The sequence below is a fragment of the Meles meles genome, chromosome 2 (assembly GCF_922984935.1).
Source record: "Meles meles chromosome 2, mMelMel3.1 paternal haplotype, whole genome shotgun sequence".
Classification (NCBI taxonomy): domain Eukaryota; kingdom Metazoa; phylum Chordata; class Mammalia; order Carnivora; family Mustelidae; genus Meles; species Meles meles.
In genome coordinates this window covers 94711872-94723912 of record NC_060067.1, presented here as the reverse complement: position 1 = coordinate 94723912, position 12041 = coordinate 94711872, and the positions used below count along the sequence as shown (strand labels likewise).

Sequence of the window (12041 nt, the reverse complement as noted above, 5' to 3'; positions counted from 1 at the left end):
AAGTACACCTTATTTTATTAATATCTACATAATATAAACAGTTTTAAAATGGTATTATCTGAGTAACTAGCTATTATAAACCATATTTGGAAACACTTGCAAGAACTAAAGAGATTGGATGTAAGTATACTACAAAGAATGCATGAAGACTACCAAGGCTTGCCAAATTGATGGACAAGAGCCCAGTTAGAGAAAAGCACAGAAATAAACTGCCATTTTCATCACATAATATGCTAGGACCAAACATTTCTCCAATGTAAAGTTTCTTCCCCCTCCCAGCACATCCCTTTAACTCTTAAGAATGAAAACATTCTGCATAGCCCATACTTCAAAGAGTAGGAAATTAAAACCACTGCCTCTTTCCACTACCCTGAGAACAGCACACCTACCTAAGCTGTTTGGAATTCTTCCACATGAGAGATCTGTCTTTTCCCCTATTTATATAGTCAAACATTTAATTATATCACTATGGACTGATAAGTATGGACTCATAAGTATTAATTTTTTTTTTATATACCTTGGGTTATAATCCTATACTACTTTGTTTCTTGCTCAAATTGTTCCAGGATTGGCCACCAGGGGCTCTTTCAGTTGGTTCCCATCTCTCCTTGACATACAGTCATCATTGTGAATTGGGATGTTCTTTTTATTTTTGAGGACTTCCTTGCTTTCCTGGTGCTATAGGATGCTTCAGATTTATCTTGTATATTTCCTGCACCAGTATATGTTAATCCTTTCATAATAATTTATTCCCTTCCATAAAACTAACTTAAAATATATATTGCAATACAAAAACTAGCCCATTTACCTTGATGGAATTTGTATCACCTGGTGATAGACTGTCCCTGTATAAAGTGAGAGGTCTGTCCTCCTAACCCCCTTTGGGCCCTAATACTTTGACTCTAATATCTTTATAAAACAGTATCCAAAAAAAAATCAGAAAATTATTTCCCCACTTTCAGAAGCACAGTAAGTCTTTACAAATGAAGTTCAGTTCAATTCCTGAAATATTTATGGGAAGACTAGTATACTCCTGACATGGCGATACAGGGATAAATAATATGCCTAGTGGCAGTTTGTAGTCAAGTGGCATCTTCCACTTAAGAATCAGCCATATTGCAATATTCAGAACCTACCCAGAAAAGCCCAGTCAAGTGATGTCAGAAAGCCAAATACAGAGTGTGAATTTACTTCTGTAAGTGCTCCAATGGGAATGCAGGGGTGAGTGGTTCTGGAGCAAATACCGTATAACCTGATTTAGGAAAAGTCTCGACTAGTTGTTCAGAAGAATGAAGTTAATGTGCAGGGCAATGCTGCCGTGGGAGTCCACAGCTGCAGTGTGGCCGAGAGAGGCAGTGTTAAGGGCAGTGGGATAGCCAGAGCTCCCCAGCCATGCAGAGCAAATCAGTAGACTGAATGAAAGGGTAGTAGTAGAAATGGCACAAACTCTTGCTCCAGGGGAACATTATGTGCAGACCTATATAGCCAAGTGGAAATGGCAGAAGAAAGAAATTCTCAGACTTCTTCAGGAGTACATATACGATACTAGAGGGAGAAAGGAAACAAACAAACAAACAAACAAACAAAGGACAAATCTTAAAGTCACACGGTGGAGAGTTAAAACATTAATAAACTTTCTGTGGGAATGATACAGCCTCAAGTTGATGAGGCCTGAGGAGAACAAAAAAGGCCAACAGATGCATTCAGGTTTGTCACATGGAAACCATTTTGAAAAATACGGAAAAGGCATATAATTAAGTGAAATGTAAATAGACATGATTCAATGCATAATTGCTTTAAAATAATTGTTGATATGAAAATGCTACAAAATATAAGTGGAGTTACAGATATCCATACACTTTTTATATGAAATATCAAGAAAGCTGTCTGAATTAATCCTGGTGTTCCTTGATGGGAACATCTTTTTATTATATTACTTTATTAACTTGCTACCAGATGATTCTTATGGGAGTAACTAAACCTTTCAATAGTTCCCTCATTGGAGTCACTCTTTGGAATTTAATATTATGAAAGCAGTGTAGTTGATCCCAGTTTTTAATCTTTGGAGAGAAGAAACTGTCCCTGGGTCAAGGGAGGTGTTAAACAGTAATTGGTTTTGGCAGGAAAATCTATATCAGTATGCCATAGCCTTCTCCATTGGGGTGCTGATATCAGGATGACCTCCAGCTCATTCAGCAGCATTTCAATTGTGCAGGGCTGCTGGCCAGCAAAGTGCATCTTGTGAAGTTCCTACAGATTGGTTTTGCTTCCTGGGGAAATACTACTTATTCACATCTGTTTTCAAGGTTGTTAAGAAAGAAAACACTTTCCCCATGCTTACATGAGCCACTGTAAGATACGGCTTTCTTTAGCAGATGATATTACTTCTTTGTTATTTTTTTTTAAATATTGACATTAATTGTTGAATAAGGTTTTGTTCTTAATTATGCCCCAAAGGGGATAATTGGCAGAAATCTGGAATTGTTTTACATAAAATGGCAACTTCAATATTGGCTGAAACCTAACTTAAACTAACTGCTCTAAGTTCAAAGCACTAAAACAGCAAGGGGGAAAAAAAGTTGCCTCTTTAGTTGGCTTTATGTATTTGTGCTTTTAAAATTGATTTTACAGTATTGGAAAATTCATAAGATGTGACTCTATAATCACATAAATTTCATTATTAAAAGCTTTTCTTTCACTGTGTTTATGAACTGAAAATATCACCATCTCAGCATAGTTATTAAGAGAGTTTTAAATCACTAAAATTATTAGTTTTCCCATTTGATCTTTAATTTCCAGTCAATATATGTTCACTTCATAGCCTAAAATGATTGGAAAAAAAAAAAAAAGAAAGAAAAAAGAAATTCACATGCAATGCAAAGCTTTGCTGAAGGAATAATCCACACCATAAATATTTATGAGATGGAATTATTCACAAATAATTAAAAAACAATTCCTTTATTTTCACAGTGACTTTCATTATAACTATGCTTTATCAAAAATAAAGTTATAGGGCGCCTGGGTGGGTCAGTTGGCTAAGCAACTGCCTTCAGCTCAGGTCATGATGCCGGAGCCCCAGGATGGAGTCCCGCATCGGGCTCCCAGCTCCATGGGGAGTCTGCTTCTCCCTCTGACCTCCTCGCCTCTCATGATCTCTCACTGTCTCTCTCTCTCAAATTAAAAATAAATAAACAAATAAATAAATAAAGTTATATTGTTTTGATTAGAAATTGTTTATGCTTGAGGATAACAGAAAATACCCATTAAATTTAAGTGGTATTATTATAATGCTAAAACATGGGCATTTTATTCAATTTCCCTAAATCATCATAATACCACTCATTCCCCCAATATATCAGAGATTCATGCATACTCAAGCTATTTTTGATCCCTACTCTTACCTCTGCATATAGCTATCATTAAAATCACCATATTGTTTTAAACTATACATTTATCTGTCTCATTGCCTCATTACATTGTAAACTATTCAACACTAGAGGCTTTATGTTTGCAACATTCAGTAAGAGTGCAGAACACAGGAGGTAAATTCAGCATGCATTGAATAACCAATGTAAATGAACATCTTTATTCCTAAAATGCCTGCTTGTTTTTCAAATTGGATATATGATTCTCATTTATTGTGAAAAGGCCAATAAAGTCCAAACCAAAAAAGGGGTCTTAATTGGAGATTTTTTTTTAAGAAACATAGAATTATTAGAATCTGTGCTCCAATGACTTCTTACAAAAATTATTCCCAGTATTATGTATTTGGTATTAAGCAAATGGCTTATTGTTCATTATTTTTCATGATTTTATACCTTCCAGAGCCAATGTTAGACCATAAGCTGCCTGAGGGTAGCAATTTAACACTTCATTAAATATCCAACATTTGTAAAGCATGTAGTGTGTTGCTTGATTAAAAATAGGACTCAAATCATATATTCTTATTAACTATGCCTGCTATAAGAGAGTAAATTCAACTCGGTAAATATTGAGTATTTGTTGAAGGCAACACTATGCTCAGCCTTGCCTATAAAGGTTAAAAAGGCAGTTCCTTTCTTCACTGTTTATAATCTGCTGGAGAAAGACAATAGTTATCACATGGTGATAAGCAACTTGATTGGGGAGATTAAACCAGGATTCTCTGGTATAAAGTTTTCAAAAAACTAATGTCCATGGCGTGAACTAAAGAATAATGTTAAATTGCGTACTTTAAACAGTTGATAAGAGTTTTCTAGACAAAGGAATGCATGGAAAACTTTTTGGCAAAAGAATGACATGATCAAATTTATATTAAGTAGAAAATCACTGGCAGTATTTGTAGGCGGCCATGGACTGAGCTGGAGTCAGGAGACCAAACCAGGCCCTAACTCGCGCCTCCTTGAAGCTCAAGGGTTAATAACCTTGTGGGTGTAAAAGTAGAGTACCCTTGAGAAGGGGCCTGAGTTATGGATTCCAAGACTCCCCGACCTGGCTGCCTGCATGTCTTTAGCTAGGCTACTAAGCTATTGTGGGTTTGTACTGTTCTTGCACGGACCATAAATCATACCATTGTAAGATCATGAGTTACTTGGAAGATGGTGTACCTGGTTAATAGATTACTTAAAAACAAAGATCACTGGCGTTAGAGGGTCTATTGCTAGGGCATGGGAAACAGGACAAGGGGAGGCCTGGAGGGCTAGCATGTACATGTAGTAATTTCCTTTACAATCAGTCAAGTAAGAAACTTCCTTGTAATTGTTTCTGTACACTATATAATGGCTTTATAAACTTGGCATTGTTTGGACATCATCCACTTTGTCCCTCCTTCTCTCTTCTTTTTGTATCTTAACTTCTTTTCACCATCCTCTTACCCTCTCGACCCTGGTTGTGTTGTCGCGCCGGCTGCGACAAGTATTTAGAGAATGGTTCCATGAGAGTCAGACAAAATTTAGTCAAATATAAGGCTGTTTCATAGAACTTCACAAAAGAATTATGGTTGTTGGTACTTAAGTAGTATCACTAAGAATGGAGAAAACAGGACAGATTCAGCCACTATTAACAAGAAAGTTTTAACTGGACTTGGTCTTTGTATATATGTATGGTTAGAGAGAAATTATATACATACACATTCTTAGAGATTTCTTACCATTGTGTCTTCAATTATCACCTGCGTGATGACTTCCCCCAAAGAGGAATCTGCATCTGAGATCTTCCCCATCTCAAAACATATATACCAAGAATTACCTGCATTTTACTTATTTTCCTTTCTTTTTTTTTCTCCCTTTCTTCACAGCTTTAACAGATTTCTAGTTACCTGCATTTTAATAACTTAAGGGCAACTTAAATTTAATATACCCAAAACTCAAAACAAATTTAGCCCATGAATTTCTTCTCCTGTTTTTGATCTCAGAAAATGTCACCATTTCCAAAGTTGCTGAAGCAGAAAGCTGAATGATGATAGATTCTTAACATATTTTTCCCTAACTATGCCTATGTAGAAGGACCAAAGCTTATTAAATAAGACTATCTTGTTACTATTGCCGGAAACTGTCATGTTATCTCCATTCTTGGTGATATTACTTTACTACAAATAACCATAATTATTTTGTAATGTTCTATGAAATAGTCTTGTATTTGATCAATTTCTGTCTGACCCTTACCAAACCATCCTAGGTAAAAAGCCTAAAAAAAAAAAAAAAAAAAAAAACCCAGAAAAACCAACCAGTTCTTGCCAAAGAAACTTATTTTCCCTGTGTATAAGAAATATCATTCCAAGGTAAGAATGGGAAACATTAAGTACCATTCACTAAAAAAATATCTTTAACCAACATCTTTACAAAACTTTATAAATCATGTGCTCAAAATATCTAAAGCAAAATATCTAAAGCAAAATATATCTAAAAAATGGTCTACAGTATTTAGACCTCTAAAACATTCAAATAATTTAAAATAAATTTAAGAGATTAGCACCAATTCCATTGAAGATGATAAAGTTTATATATACGAGCCTTGCAAGGTAACAATGCTGATTCTATACAGCTTCTATATGAATTACATTGGATACAGAAATTACCTTATTAAACATAATTTCAAAACATATTCTAAATGTTTACCCAATTTAAAATACTTATTTTAAAAATATAGCTTCAAAATTTATATTTACTTGTGTTAACTACATTTTTTGATATATTTCATATGGTAAGAAGCAGTAGATTTTATGGAATGAGATAGCTATATTTAAAGCTATTATAAATAAGTGTAGAACAAATGGCTGGAAAAATTTAAAGTAATGTGTTTTATATGTATTTTGTAAAATAATTAGCTTTTGTGAGCAAATTCAATTTACATAATTAAATATATATATTCATGTCTCATAGAAAAAATATATAACAACCATTCAGAAACTTTGTCTTAAGTAGACCTTTATTGAAAATGAAAATACTTGTTGTTTTCTCTTAAGTCTGTGAGAGCTGCAATTTGCCAATCTTGATTGAGAAAAGAGATGCATATACTGTTCTACATGGGCCCAATCAACTTTTTTTTTTTTCTCTTTTGGTTTCACTTAATTTTTTTTAAAAAGATTTTATTTATTTATTTGACAGAGAGAGACGTCACAAGTAGGCAGAGAGGCAGGCAGAGAGAGAGAGGGGAAGCAGGCTCCCCGCTGAGCAGAGAGTCCGATGTGGGACTCGATCCCAGGACCCTGAGATCATGACCTGAGCTGAAGGCAGAGGCTTTAACCCACTGAGCCACCCAGGCGCCCTCACTTAATTTTTTTAAAATTTAGTTTAATTTTTTTCAGTGTTCCAAGGTTCATTGTGTATGCACCACACCTAGTGCTCCATGCAATATGTGCCCTCCTTAATACCCAGCACCCACTCTCCTTCCTTCCAAAACCCTCAGTTTGTTTCTCAGAGTCCACAGTCTCTCATGGTTTGTCTCGCCCTCCAATTTACTTCAACTGACTTTTCTTTTCCTTCTCCTAACATTCTCCATGTTATTCCTCATGCTCCACATGTAAATGAAATGTGATAATTGACTTTCTCCCATCAACCTTAATCTCTGTTAAAATACCAGATCACATCAGGACTGTTGTCTCATGAGTTCCTCTGCCTGGAATTCTCGCTCCAAATAAACAGACATTTCTCCTTTACCTCTTCCTGTTGATTTTCAAATATTGCCTTCTCTATGAAACTTTCCCTGATCATCTCAACTTAAAATTTCAGCTCCACTTTCATCTCTTCTCATCTCATCTCATCAGTTTCATCATTTTCTGTCTACACTGCTCGCTTTTCTTATTTTTCTACATACTAGTAACCATCTGATATATGATATATATTTTCTTCTTTATTTGTTCACTATCTATCCTAGTATCTACCACCTACTCTAGTATGTGATCCCCTTAGATCCCCTTAGATTACAGATTTGTACACTTAGATTACAGTTTGCTTACTGCTAAATCCTTAGAGTTCAGACAATGATTTGTTGAGTGGGAAATACCCAGTACATGCATATTTGTTGAAAAAAAATTATTATTTTTATTTCTAGGACTCAAGTTTTCCAATTGCAAAAGAAAGTTAAATTACTGTTGGCCATAAATTTAAATATAGTCCATTGAAATGAGAAATGCTAATAAACATATTTATATTTCATATATATTGTGTTATCTTTAGTCTTTTAAACATAGTTATATCCCAATAAGTCAGTCTTTGTTTCATGAGGAACTTTTTGAGAACAAATATTGTTCCCTGCAATCATTAATAGATTTTCTGAAATAAATAATATCTTCTCAAAATACTTTCTATTCAAAATCCCCTATGAGATAAAAATCATTTAGAGTGGTGATCAAGGATATAGACTTTGAAACAGAAAGCCTCCAGTTAAAATCTTATCTATAAAGCCCTGGAAAATATACTTTATCTCCCTCTACCTCAGTACCCACATCTGCAAAATAAGAATAATATAAATCACTAGGTCATATGACTGTTATGGGATTTTAATGAATCAATGTCTGTAAAAGCTATAGAACAAAGGCTGGCAATTAGTCTATAAATACATACACATGTGCATGCACACACACACACACACACACACACACACACACATTTTAGGGTAAACAAATTTTCTTTTGAAGGATATTTTTTAAATGTCCCCTCTATCTTCCCTCCTCTAAAAATTTTATACATTTGCTTTCTAGGACAAATGTATTAATTTGAATCATGTATCAAACCACATATGAAGATATAAGTGTGAAAAAGTAAGTGGATGGATCCAAAAGAGACTGTATGATGCTGGACATTTAATTTAATCTAAATGTATATGTGGAAATGGTATAATGCTTAAAAAAAAATTGTAAAAGCAGAAGCTATTGGTTTCAAATCCCTGTTTTCCTTCCTGTGTCTCCTTGAGAAACTTATTTACCTGTATTCAACAATAAAATGCAGACAATTATGCCTGTCTGAAATAGCTAAGAAAGGTTGCTGCAGGGAACACATGCATGGCTACGAATGAAAAGCAGTTTATGATGGTGGCAGCTGACATGATTTTCTCTCCAGGGCTTGCTATTGGATTTCAAATATAAAGAGGGTCATGATGTATATAGTACTGACCCATGTACTGGGAATGATTTTGGATCTATGGTGAGGGTGCCATCTACATTTGCTGACAACTGTATGTGGTTTACAAGAGACACATCTAAAACAGAAGGACACAGACATGAAGAAAGTCAAGAATGGAAAAATTTATACCATAAAAATTCTTAACAAACACAACAAAAATGTGACTGGAGCTATGTGAATATCTAACAAAATAGACTTTAGGGGGAAAATAATACTAAAATTGTACTCATTTTACGATGACCATAATTATTTAGAAGAAAAATTTTATGATTTTAAGTTAGCTTGCACCTAAAACCATAGCTGCAAAGTTTCTTCAAAAGTATGGTTCTGTTATTCCAAGCAAGAGAGATAAGCTCTACCTCAGTAGTGGGAAATGTTGGAAAACTGAGTAACTCATAAAGCTGACAGAGTTTGGGAAATTAGGAAAACAGAAACAAAGTTAAATTAAGCCCTAAGTACCATAATCACTATTATAATTCAAGGAACAGTTAGGTTGCAGTGTCACAAAGGACAAACCTGGAGCAGGTGGACCGATGGTGCTGCTGGTGGCAACTGCTGGCACCATTGGATGCCCTCAACATTCCTGGAGGATCTGCTCTGGTCAGTGCATCATGTATCCTCCCTCCCTGTCATCTGAAAATGGAGTCCATGAATCTCAGTTACCGGTTCCTTTCTGGCTATAGATAGATGCCAAATAGATAAATAGATAGGTAGATGATAGGTAATAGATATAATTTATCACAATGGATATTCAATGAGAACATTTCCAAACAAAAAGAAATATAAAAATAAAAAATTTCATTTGCAAATAACAGAACAAAAACTTTCAGTATAACTACATCATAAGGCTAAAACATACAATTTTTCATTGCAACTACTTCTCTGATAGATTTCAGCTTCTCTTTTAATGCCTGACTCTGGAAGGGATTTCTGACTTATTGATTCATCCACAGAGAAAGTGACTAAAATATCCTTAAATAATTAAAAGCTGAAATCCAATTCCCGAAAATTAATAGGTTGACTCGTATTTCTCCCACTTTTATTGAACCACATTTGATTTGGAGTTCTGTGATCCTTTGGCCTAAAGTAATCATAACACAGTAGCTGGCAATTTGACAGGACAAAATACAAGCTGACAACCACTCCTCAAACAAGCATAGACTGTGTTTCCAGTGCTAAGTAGAACTTGACATTTAATTTAAAAGATATTTTAACATAGATTCGTACACACACACACACACACATGCTATAGTTACAAAATCAGCATTATTATATCTGAACCCAAAACTCCTGATGTCCAGAAGGCAGACTTTTTAAGAAACATATTATGGCTTTATATCCTTGAATCCTAACAGGCTTAGAAATAACATACTGAGACTAATTTAGTATTGGCTTATCTCGTTGGTACAGAAAATTAAGACAATTAATTAAAATAAGAGAGGAAATTGCTACAAATACAGAATTCCTACTGCTATATTTATTTGCGAAGTTGGATAAAAGTATGCATGCGTGTATGCATGACTGTATAATAACCCACACTTATATACAAAATCATAAGTATATCATAAAAGCATTACATTATTTAATTAGTAAGAAGGACGACGTTGATTTGCTCATGAGCATTATTTAGAGAAATAGAACTAGCATTATGCTTGATTTTACAGAATGAGAAACACATACATAAATTCTTAATGAAACATATTTAATGACGAGCATCTGGGTGGCTCAGTTGGTTAAGCGACTGCTTTCAGATCAGGTAGTGATCCTGCAGTCCTGGTATCAAGCCCCCCATCAGGCTACCTGCTCGGCAGGGAGTCTGCTTCTCCCTCTGACTTCTCTCCTCTCATGCTCTCGCTCTCTCTCATTCTCTCTCTCTCCCAAATAAATAAATAAAATCTTTGTTTTTAAAGAAACATATTTAATGACAAATAAAATCAGATACAGCATCACTGTTACTAATCAAATATTGACACAATTTAATAGTGTCAACTTGATTAAAATAGCAATTTCCAGTGTATTTTTAGTGTATTGTTTTTCAGTATTATATCTTCTTAGGAAATTAAGAAGAAAAATACACTTTTTAATTATCTCTTCAAATCCATCGCTTCTCGGCCTTTTGGCTAAGATCAAGTGTAATTATCTCTTCAAATTCAAATTAATTAATAGGAGAAACTATCCTAAAGTTAGAGTCATTAACTGAAACCTTTATTACACCTCTACAATGTGAGAACAGCACACAAAGACTTCTCTGTGTAAGGAGGAACCTAAACATTTTATAGGATAGATTGAAGAAGGTCAATAAAGTTTGGCTTTGTTCTATTCTGAAAATTGTTCATTACTGGAAATTTGCAGGGTATGGAAAAACTGAGATTGTGTTAATCACAAAATTGGATGCAAGATAATTAAGACTGGGGCTGTAATTTAGTCTATAATGAGTAATGAATATTTGTTAAAAAAGTGAATAAATAACCACTGGTTAGCCATTTGGGTTTAGCAAGAGGATAGGGAGAAAAACGTAATTATCTAAGGCCTCAGTAGAGTCACTGGAAATTTTTCATCATTTTGGAAAATCAAAATTTCTTACCAATTGCAGCTCAAATATTTCTTTCCTTCCATATTTTTAATTTCAGTAAACCTTCATGATGCACTCAATATTCAAGTATCGGTTAAATTTCTATACACTAACAATGAACATTCTGAAAAAGAAAGAAAAAAATCATTTTTTATGTCATCAAAAAGGTATAACAGTTAAGAATAAGTGTAACCAAGGAGGTGAAATTTCTCAACACTGGAAAGTGTAAAGCACTAATTAAAAAAAAAAAATGAACAAATCACAAGTGAGAAGAAAAATATTTTGTGTTCATAGATTGAAAGCATTAGTAGTATCAAAATATCCATTCTACCCAGAGCAATGTACAGAGTCAGTGCAATCCCTATCAAATTTCCAATGGCATTTTTCACAAAGGTAGCCAAACCATCCTAAAATTTTTATGGAACCATGAAAGACTCTGAACAGCCAAAACAATCTTGTGCAAGAATAAAAAAATCTGGAGCTTCATATTTTCTGGTTTCAAGTTGTATTACAAAGTTATAGTAATCAAAAAAGTATAGTACTGATATAGAAATGAACACATTAAAAAAAAAAAAAGAAATGAACACGTGAACAAATGGGACAAAATAATGAGCCCCAACATAAACCCATACATATGTGGTCAAATGATATTTGACAGAAGTGCCAAGAATACAAAATGGGGAAAAGATAGACTCTTTAATAAACATATTAAGAAAACTGGAAAACCACTTGCAAAAGACTGAAATCAAGCCCTTATCTTATACCTTATATAAAAATCAACTTTAAAAAGATTAAATATTTAAATGTAAAACTTTAAATCATAAAACTCCTGGATGAAAAAATAAGGAAAACCTTCTTGACATTGGTCT

At 34.1% G+C, this 12041-nt stretch overlaps 1 pseudogene; it reads left to right on the top strand.

The window, feature by feature from the left end:
• Positions 1-10700: 10700 nt before the first annotated feature.
• On the top strand, positions 10701-10807 carry LOC123937647 (annotated as a pseudogene).
• Positions 10808-12041: the final 1234 nt, after the last annotated feature.